The sequence below is a fragment of the Pistacia vera genome, unplaced genomic scaffold, assembly GCF_008641045.1.
Source record: "Pistacia vera cultivar Batoury unplaced genomic scaffold, PisVer_v2 Contig539, whole genome shotgun sequence".
NCBI classification, from domain to species: Eukaryota; Viridiplantae; Streptophyta; class Magnoliopsida; order Sapindales; family Anacardiaceae; genus Pistacia; species Pistacia vera.
In genome coordinates this window covers 312,186-323,451 of record NW_022196378.1, presented here as the reverse complement: position 1 = coordinate 323,451, position 11,266 = coordinate 312,186, and the positions used below count along the sequence as shown (strand labels likewise).

The 11,266-nt window shown below is 34.6% G+C and overlaps 1 pseudogene; it reads left to right on the top strand.

The window, feature by feature from the left end:
* Positions 1-5,643: 5,643 nt before the first annotated feature.
* On the top strand, positions 5,644-8,180 carry LOC116107449 (annotated as a pseudogene).
* Positions 8,181-11,266: the final 3,086 nt, after the last annotated feature.

Genomic DNA, 11,266 nt, shown 5'->3' with positions numbered 1-11,266 from the left:
TTTTTGTTATCAATTTGCTCTTATTTTAATTTTTATTAGTTTTTGCAATTTTCAATTCATATTTCCAATTTTCCAAATTCCAAATTTCCAATTTCCATATTCCAAATCTCTTTCTTTAATTTTTTTTTTTCAACTACAAGTCTACAATGGATAGATATTTCTCTTCCATCAATTTCAATGATGAAGAAAACTATTATCCTAGTCCTAGTCCCGCTGATTTTACTATGAATGCAGGAGATTCAAATAGTCCCGCTGTCCCAATCCCAGTCTCAGAATCCGATACACCTCAAAATATGCCGTCGATTCCAACAGCTCCCGGTGGTTCTAGAAGTCGTCCTCGTAATCGTCGTCCTCGTCCAACTTCATCTCAAGCTGAGGCGGGATCATCAACTGCCGTCGAAAGCGAAAACAGACACACATCAGACGTTTGGGCGCATTTCGACAAGTTTTACGAGACAGAAAATGGCGTTCAAGTCAAGAAAGCAAGATGCAAATATTGTGCAAATGTTTATAAAGCTGATTCAGGTAATGGTACTAGTACTTTAAAAAGGCATGCTAATAAACATATTAATCAACATGGAAATAGAGAAAGCAATCAAACTCAAATAACTAATATGGGTACTACTTGGCGTTATAATTCTGATGTATATAGGGAACAGTTAGCTTTATATATTGCTGCATCTGATCAACCTATTAATATGGCAGAAGATAAATATTTTGAAAGATTTGTTCAAAATTCATTTTTTCCAGGATTTAAAAGTTATTCTAAAACTGCAACTAGAAATGATTTAATAAAATTGTTTAAAAAAATGAAATTAGAATTAAAAAATAAATTTCATACTTGTCATATTAGTGTGGCTTTAACTGCTGATATTTGGAGTGGTAGAGCTAAACAAGATTATATTTGTGTGACTAGTCATTATTTTGATAATGAATTTAAATTAAATAAATCTTTATTAGGATTTAGATTAATGGATGTGGATCATAGTGGTTTAGAAATCTATAATAAAATTATTGAAGTTTTAGAAGATTATGATATTATTGATAAAGTGATAAGTTTAACTTTAGATAATGCAAGTTCTAATAGTAAAGCTATAGAATTTTTTCAAAATAATTATCTTTTATATAATAATTTGAAGTTTTTTCACCAACGTTGTGCATGTCATGTTATTAATTTAATTGTGAAAAGTGGTATGAAAACAATTAAAAAAAATATTGATAGAATTAGGGAATCTTTAGCTTGGATTACTAGTAGTAATAAAAGAAATGCTGAATTTCAAGAAGCTTGTATAAAATCAAATATGTCTCCTAGAACTTTTGCATTAGATATGCCTGTTAGATGGAATAGTACTTATTTAATGCTTGATTCATGTTTACCTTATGCTAATATAATTAGTTATTTTGTAGCAAATAATAGAGGTCCTCATCATTTGGTAGAAAATGATTGGAAGATAGCTAAAGTATTTCATTCTTTTCTCAAATGTTTTTACCAAGCCACTTTACAACTTTCTGGTGTGTATTATCCTACTAGTCCATTGGTAATACATGCAATTATAAAAATTTCCGAGTTATTTACAAAAAACAAAGATGATGAAATTTTACATGCACCAATAAAGGCAATGGAAAATTTTTTTTTGAAATATTGGAGACCCGTTCCTTTTCTTTATTGTTTAGGTGCTATATTTGATCCTAGAATTAAATTAGCACGTTTAGAAAATGGTCTTGACAATTTAAGTGAAAATTTACAAAACGAATCATATATCAATCAAATAGGAGAGGTAAAAAATAGTCTTTTCGAAGTATATTTCCAATATGAAAACAGGTATGGGAACCCGCAGTCGCAAAGAGGCGAAATATCCAGAGAAGCTGTAGCAGAAGAAACAAATGAAGACTTATTCTCTTGGAATGCACTGAATAGGCCGAAGAGGACCCGAGTCCGAAGCACAGCCTCCTCTTCAGACGCACCACCACCAACAACAACAACAACTAATATGCTGTCCTCCATGGAGTCGCAGAGTAATGAACTTCAACAATATTTGGCAACCCCCGAAATGTTTTCAACAGGTCACTTTGATCTCTTAGAGTATTGGAGAGCCAGAAAATGTATTTTTCCGGTATTATCAAGACTTGCCTTGGATGTTTTCGCTGTTCCTGTCTCAACCGTCTCATCCGAACAAACATTTAGTGCAAGTGGAAGGATTTTAAATGAAAGGAGGACTAAACTTGCTCCAAAAATGATTGAAGTCCTCACATGTCTTCGAGATTGGGAACGATCGCGCCATCAAGATCAATACGAGGTTATCGACAATACTTTAGTAGAATCATTTCAATTTTGTAATATAGATGATACAGATGAGGGAGGTCCTAGTGAACCACCCCCAAATTAGTTGTTTTGTAAAATGTAATTTGTAAATTAATTGTCAATTATTGCACTCTTTTTTCTTTACCAAGTTTTTCTCCCATTGGGTTTTTCTTGGTGAGGTTTTTAACGAGGCAATAATTGTTGTAATTTCTTATTTTATTTTTTGATAAATGAATAAGTCTAATTTTTCTTATATTACAATTTTATTGTATTAAAATTGAATTAATATTTGAAATGTTAACAAAAAAAAAAATTTTATTGAATTGAATTATTGATATTTGAAAAGTTAACTAAAAACAATTATATTTATAATTATTTATTTGAAAAGTTAAATTAAAAAAACAAAAAAAAAAAAAAAACACAAAAAAAAAAAAAAAAAATAGCTAACCCGGCCCGGACCGTGCCTAACCCGGCGGGTTAGGGCTGGCGGGCCGGGCTGGGCCAGCATCTTTCCCTTAATTGGCGGGCCTAACCCGGCCCGCCTTTGTTGGCGGGCGGGTTAAGCCCAGCCCGCCAAAGCATGTAACCCGCCGCGGGCCGGGCCGGGCGGGTTACTGTTCCACCTTTAATATAAGTACATCTTTTTTATTTATTAAATTAAATTATTTATTTTCAATCTCTTCCACCTGAAGATTGCAGGAACGAAGAAGGGTGGAGTAGAGAGAGGAAAAGCTTCAACAACTTCTTTCTCCAACTGTCTTTGTTGTTCTTTACTCTTTCATTTCTTTTGTTTTAATTTTTAAATTTCTTCCGATTCTTCAACTTTCCTCTAATCAAAATGTGCATGCCTTCGACACCAAAACACACAAACACATTCACTCTTCTTTTTTGACAAAATCCTCATTTTCTTCTCTCTTATTAGATGTCTGCCGCCACTATTATATGCACCTCCACCATTCTCCACCACCATCGCCACCGTAGCAGCAACGGCCTAGGGTTTCAACTTCTCTCACTTGTTTTTTCTCCTCTTCTTTGAATTGTAAAAGGGATTTGAATCTTAGAATTTAGGAATTTGAGTTAACCCGGTTTTGTAACAAAATCGGTTGAACCGGTGGTTTACTACAGTAAAACTAGTTCAACCGCAAGTCAAAACTGGTTAATTTCTGTTTCCCGTTTTTTACCCTGCTGATCCGGCAATGCCACCAATTCCTGATCGAACCGGTTAAACCGGGCGGTCCGGGTTTTAAAACCTTGCAAGCTTAAAGCTTTCTCTCTCTCTACAGTCCGACTCATCCTAGCCCATTGCAATTTTTTACTTTTAAAATATAACTTTTAATCTGAAAATAGAACAGTAAAATAATAGGGATAAAATCAAATACAATTTTTTCTTGGAAAAAGTATAATTTTAACGGCGAATTTCACTTTTTTTTTTTTTTAATCTTTCAGAAATTAAATTCTTAGCTCGATATTTTATGAGACTAATGTTATACAAGACAAGAGTGGATGAAATGGATAAGAGAAAATGATCCTTATGATTTCTGATAGTGGAGAAGGAAGGGATCAGGATAGGGATATAGACGTTAACAATAGTATAAGCCTTTAGTGGGTAGTGGTCACCATTATTAGTAACAGAGGAAATGTAATTTAAGATTGTTTTTTAAATAATACATTCAAGAGTTTCTATAGTTTCACTCGATTATTTAAGAGTGGTTAAATTACGGGATGTCCAAATTAGTTTGTACATATCTTAACTAATCTCAAGGTTTATTGAACATTCTATAAATTCAAAAGACTAAGTTAGTCAGAATGTTATTTTTGTAAGTAGTCCAAAGTTTGAACACATAAAAACATTCTGCCAACCCTTAAGGTTTGTTAGAGCTTATTTTTGCTTCTGCCTTGAAAGTTAAAGCATGTCAAATTGTTAATTTTCAAATGCTTTGGTTAATTAATTAATTTTATCTGGATCCTGTAACAAGCAGTGCTAGTAATCCTTGTGATGACCAGCAGGATTGCAACTTGGGAGAACTGAAGCAGAACATTCACATGCTACTATCACACTGAAGTTAGTATTTTATCCATTTCCAAGATTTTATTCATGTCTTCAGAAGAAAACAATAAAAACTACAATAAAGATAGGTAATGGTAGCCTTAGTATCAAACGGCAAAATCTAGTGTATTTTAAAAGCCCACTATGAGCCAATACCAGAACCAGAAGGCAGAAGTGGGACTGGAGTCATGCACCAAGAAAACAATTTTATACTTACTGCAGACCCACAAAAGTCACTATCACGAAAGAAACTAGGAATTAAAATACTCTTGTTTTCCCAAATGTTGTCTCCAGAATGATTCCTATGGATTAGTTTATTTAAATGGAGACCCACATTGTTGAGAAGTCCATGATATACCTAATGTTTGGAATCCTATAGGGTGTTAGTTGCTAATTGATTTTCTGGATATATTTTTCCTTAATGTACATCTCAATTATAGGAGTAATTACGGGAACTCTATTATTCTTCAATGGAAGAATTATTATGGTTGACTACCTTGCTTTACACACATGGCTAACCAGAATTATGAGCTCTGAATGCACTTCAACTTCAAAGATTAACTAATTTAGATGACGTTAGAGTTGATACTTTGGTCCGTGAAGAAAGGCTGGCCACTGTGGCTGTGAGTTTTGTCACGAGATGCCAATGGAAAACAGAAGCTGACTAGTTAACGTGATATGCGGACCAAATCAATTCATTTCAACCATTTTTAATGAGAGACACTCTCTGTAGAACGAAACTCGCATGTAGTTTTTGTCAATAGCTTTACCGACTGTGTTGAAAATTAATTGCTGTTTAAAATAGAAATACCAACCTTGAAAATAAGAAAAAAGGCCTTATTTGCATTCTACTGACAGAACTATAGCATTGATGAACTGCAGCTCAACTAATCCCACCCTACAGGATTTGGAACTACCAACGGGGTAAGAGTTTCAATGATTATCCTTATTAACAATCAAGGAGAGATTCAAACTTAAGACTTTTTGAATAATACACTTAAAAATCTCTATTAGGACACCCCGGTAGTTATTAGTCATTATTGTTGCTTGGCAGAAATGGAAACAAATTGCATATTCATAAACCAATGGATTGTCAGAATCCATTTGCCACGTGGGTGAAGCGCGTAATTGAAAAACTACTTGCAGTTTGTTAGGTATATCCCATAAACCAGAATAGTGGGGTTGGTGGTTACTGGTAATATTCAATGAATCATATCTTCAACTTTTTGCTAATGGAATTTGAACTTTCTTATATGTCAATTATACCATAATCTTTACTACATAATAAGAAATTTCTTAATGAGTATTATCTACTAGTAGTCTACATGATATCTGCATATTCTTCTTACTTTCCTTTTGCTTAGAATTAAAAACGGGAAACTTGACAAACTGGTTGGAATATAATAGAATTTTTGGCGTTACAACCCACATCCCTCTCTATATATACTGAAACAAAGACTCCGTCTTTTAGACTCTTTATTATTTACAAGCTACATCAATCCACCCCACTTTTTGTCCAATGGATGAATTATGGACAAGTCTCAGAAGAACTCAGGTAAATTCTTCTACTTTAGTCTTTGCCTTATCTCTGGCTTCTTAACATCCCTTTGGTTTATAATAATTCAGTCTGGTTCTTTGCATTTCTTTTGTTGGTTGATTCATGTCTCACTTGCTCTTTTAAAGAAACAAAAATCTTTTATAATTCAGTCCACACAATCTCTTTTCCAGGTACTTAATATCATCGGATTACTCGGTGTACTTGTTTTGTTGAACACAAATGGAGTTGAGAGTAGAAAAAGGGCCCATGATTTGGTGTCCTTTCAGTATCCGGCTATAAGTTGTAGAGCTCACAGTGCTTCGTTGGAAGATTTTGGCGGAGTTGGTGATGGAACTACATCAAACACAAAGGCTTTTAAGGCTGCAATAGACCATTTGAGCCAGTTCGCAACAGTTGGCGGGTCCCAACTCTATATTCCTCCCGGGAAGTGGTTGACCGGAAGCTTCAATCTCACCAGCCATTTTACTTTGTATCTTCACAAGGATGCTGTTCTTCTTGGTTCTCAGGTTGGTAAACAACATTTCAAAGTCTTAGCCCATAAGAAAACAGTTCATCTAACTAGATGTCTAATATGACAACCGCATTTTGTGGGGAAGGTTGGAATTGGATGGATCACATTCACACATACCATATTTTTCAAGGCAAAATGCATTAAGTAAATCTAATAGAAACCGGAATGCACTGTTTTAAGCCGTTAAAGTGAAACGGCTTAATTTGTAATTATTATCTCATAATCTTCAGTTATTCTAGCAAGCTTTCCTAGTCTTAACGTTTCTGCATTCAATTGTGGCGGTGAAGATGCTTTTCCAAGGACTTTTCTGCGTTCAATACGATGTATTTTTAATTTAATTCTGGCTATTTGATCTAGCAGAAAAACTCTCAAGCACACTTAAAGTGGACTGTACTTCATCATATAGTTGTCTGAGACGTATATTCAGCATTCTTAGGTAAATGATAATGATGATATGCTGCTTGACATTTTTTCAATTCTGTTCATGATTTCTGATAAATTAGGATGAGAGGAAGGCCTATTAAACCTTACCATCATATGGTCGAGGAAGGGATAATGCTAGGTGGAAGGTATCAGCCTAATTTGGAACCAACCTTACTGATGTTGTCATAAACGGTACAGATCAGCATTAATCACAATTGAATTTCCAAATTATTTGGGAGTTGGAGGAGTAGTGGAGTTTTTTGTTTCAGGGGACAATGGAAATTAACGGTCAGGGTGAACCCTGGTGGAAAAATTCCTTGCAAAAAAGCTAAAGTATACGGCCTTACCTATTGAAATCTTGTACTCTGAGAAGTTCAGATATCCAGTCTCACATTTATCAATGCTCCATACTGGAATATTATCCTACTTATTGCAGGTTCTCTTTGCTTGTTATTTGGTTCTAAGATGTGTTGAAAAAACAGAGAAAAAGATGTGACACATATTGATCATATTTTGCAGCAATTCATTATTCAAGGCCTAACAATCCTAGCACCAGTGACAATTAAAAACACTGATGGCATCGATCCAGGTGTGAGATCAAGAAAAAACCACAACCACTTTAAAAGAGTTTAGTAACACTGTTAAAACATTTGATTTTGGTTTCAGATTTTGCACAAATACCCGATTGAGGATTGTTACATTGTCTCCGGAGATGTTGTGTAGCAGTTAAAAGTGGTTGGGATGAGTATGGAGTTCATTGGGATGCCACAAAGCAGCTTGCCGCCGCGACTAACATGCATTTCTCATTCAGTGCGGTGATTGCTCTGGGTAGTGAGATGTCTGGTGGGATTGAAGATGTCAGGGCAGAAGACATCACAGCCATCAGTCTGAATCTGGGGTTAGAATCAAAACTTCGTAGGAAGAGGAGGCTTTGTGAAAGACATATACGTCCGAGGATGACTCTGAAAACATGAAATGGGTATTTGGATGACAGGCATTACGTGATATCCTGATAATAAATATGATCCTAAAGCACTTCCTGTGATTCAAAATATCAATATCGTGATATTGTTGCTGAGAATGTAACAATGGCTGCTAAATTGGAGGGAATCCCGGTGATACCTTTTCTGAAATTTGTATATCTAATGGACCAGGACTACAGCAAAGCCAAAGGAACTACAATGGAACTGTACAGATGTAAAGGATTTAAGTGGCGTGACTCCTAAACCATGTGAGGTGTTGCGGATCAAGGACCAGCGAAGATCAAACAATGTAAATTTCCTGTGACAGTTTGCCTATTGATAACGTTAAACTACGCACTTGTTACTACAAGAAGTAGTTTTGATCTGTCAGTAGGGAAACTCCATTAGTTGCTCAGAACGTTAACTACGATGTAAACTTTGGAATCTGTATGTTAAGTGTGAACATTCCACGATCAAATTAAGAATTGATGGAGGCTCAGTCATCCATTAGCAAAAGGAAAGGGTAGTGTTTTTTATAGTTACCAATTACCAATAGGCTTCTATATCTTAAAAATTATCTTTTAACCTTATTTAATACCAAAATATCCTGCTTAATCAGGTTAATTAGGGTTTTATATTGCACCCATTTCACACATTGCAAACTTAATTAGGGTTTTGATTATGTACATTTTTCCCTAATTTAGACTTAATTAAGGTTTTGTTTACAACCTTTTCCCAATTCTAATTAGGTTTTTCTTATTTATACCCCTTTTTCCCAATTTCAAAATTCAAATTTTTTTTTTTTTAGATACATTATCATCCTGTGTAATTACTTTCAAGTTTTAATAATTTCTTCATCAAAAAGAATTAATTGAAAAAAAAAATTTGTTTCAATGATTAAGAAAATTTAGATATACGGTTTATATAAGAATTAAAGATTTAAAAAAAAAAAAATAGGAATAAGTGTATTTATACTTACCATGTCTCGTTAAATTTATTGAAACAAAAATATATTTAAAAGTGGGAAAGAAATCAATTTGAAGGGGGTAAAAACTAAAAACCAATGTTTTTGCCTTATCCGATTTCTATTTCCAAAATACACATTTATTTTCTTGATGAAAATACTATATGTTTTATTCAATTATTTGTAACCCCTTAAGTTGTTAATTTAACTAAACACCCAAAAAGTTTAAAAATTGAAAAGCACCCCACACACCCACCCACCCACCCACCCACATTTGTCAGATTCCGGCCACCACCGTCGAAGGTGGCTGAAATCTAGTATAATAGCGTACTATCAATTGAATCTGGCCAGTAGTGAGCTGATAAACATTTTAGCAGATCCACCTTAGATCTGGTCGAAAAAGGCAGATCTTGGCCAAGCTAGTCGTCAATGACGGCCGTATCTTTGGCTGTCGTTGACGACCAAACTGGTCAGATCTAGCTGTCAATGGCTAGATCTAGTCGTAGGTCTGACCTTTTCTAGGCAGATCACCGGTGACATGTCTAGATCCAGTCTGTCGTGCGTTGATACGACGGCTTAGCCACCCTGACGATGGGAGCCAATGCTGGTATATTGGGGGGTGGAGTGTGTTTTTAAATTTAAGTTTTTATTATTGGGTGTTTAGTAATTAACAAACCTAAGAGGTGGTGTTAATTTTAAAATTATACCTCGTTTATACCACCTAATTCTTACTTTTTCAAAAATATATTCAAAATACTAAAATAAAACGCACCCTTACAAACTGACGCATAGTGACTCGGACAGATAATTGGATCCGGAGTTAACTATCGGTTGGACCGGTGACATTATCTCTGGATCTCATCACCCAACTTCTCCTTATCTCATTAGCTGTGAACTCCACGCCTCATATGATCGAAACGTGTCCACCTCACCTCCACCAACAAACAAAACTTTTATTTGTTTGTTTTTTATTAAATGCAATACAGTACACTCTTCCTCTTTTAAAGGACATTTAATATTGTTTTTAAAAGCTACATCTTTTTTATTAAATTATTAAATTATTATTTTCAGTCTGTCCACCTGAAGATACAGGAACGAAGAAGAGTAGAGTAGAGAGAGAAAAAGGTTCAACAATCTTTCTTCTCAACTCTCTTTGTTGTCTTACTCTTTCATTCTTTTGTTTAATTTTAAAGCTCTTCGATTCTTCAGCTTCCCAATCAAAATGTGCAGCCTTCTACACCAAAACACACAAACACATCACATTCTTTTTTGACCAAATCCTCATTTCTTTCTCTCTATTAGATGTCTGCCGCCACTATATATCCACCTCTACCATTCTCCACCACCATCGCCACCGTAGCAGCAACGGCCTAGGGTTTCAATCTCTCACTGTGTTTTCTCCTCTCTTTGAATTGGATTCCTTCTCTCTTGGTGGCTTGTGACAGTATTTTTCTTTTTTTTTTTTTTTTGGGGGTGATTAGCCTCGTCTTTATCGAAAATGTAAAAGGGATTTGAATCTTAGAATTTAGGGATCGAGGACTATACCTAAAAAGAGGATTATAAACAGAGGATTACAAAATGACATCATTAAAAGAATAAAACAAAAAATAAACAGAGTAAGTTAATTTATACTATTTTTTTACTATTTTTATTATATCATTATAAATTGTATGTTATAATATATAAAAATTAATTATTTTAAATTTTTAATATTATAATAAATTTATGTGATCGTAATATAATCATATTATAATATATAAAATAATATAAAATATCGGTATAAATGATATTATTTTAAAAAAAACGGATAAGAAGAAAAAAAAACCGAAAAAAACAAGAATTTAGGAATTGAAAAATGCGGCTCCTTTTGGTTCACATATGGGAAAACTATTTAGTTTTCTCAAAAGTTTTTCCAAAAAAGTTGACTTGGTTCACCTATTTTCAAAATATATTCTAAATCATTCAATTCCTTTAAAACTAGTAAATTTGTTAATTTAACTAAACAATCCCCAAGTTTTTTTTAAAAATTGAAAAGACACCCAACAAAACCCAAATTTACAAGATTCAGCCACCACCATTGGAAACTGGCCGGAATATCGTGTAATGGCGCACGTGACAATCTTGCTGGTAGTGCGCCGATCTGGCCTTTTCTGACCAGATCCAAAGATCTGGCCGGCAATAGCCGACTTTGCCCGTACTAGTTGTCAACGATGGCCAAGATATGGTCGTCATTAACAACCAAATGGCGCTTGATCTAGCCATCAATGGCAGATCTACCGCAGATATGGCCTTTTCCGGCAGATCATAGTGGATCTGGTCGGAAAAGGCATATCGGCGTACCGGTAAGATCGTGCCAGTTATACATCGATAAGGCAACTCTAGCCACCCTCCGAAAGTGGTGGCCAGCTGTCCGTGTTTATGAGTGGATTGGGTATTTTTTTAATTTGACATTTTATTTAGGGCTATTAGTAAATAAATAAACATGAGGGATACTTAGGT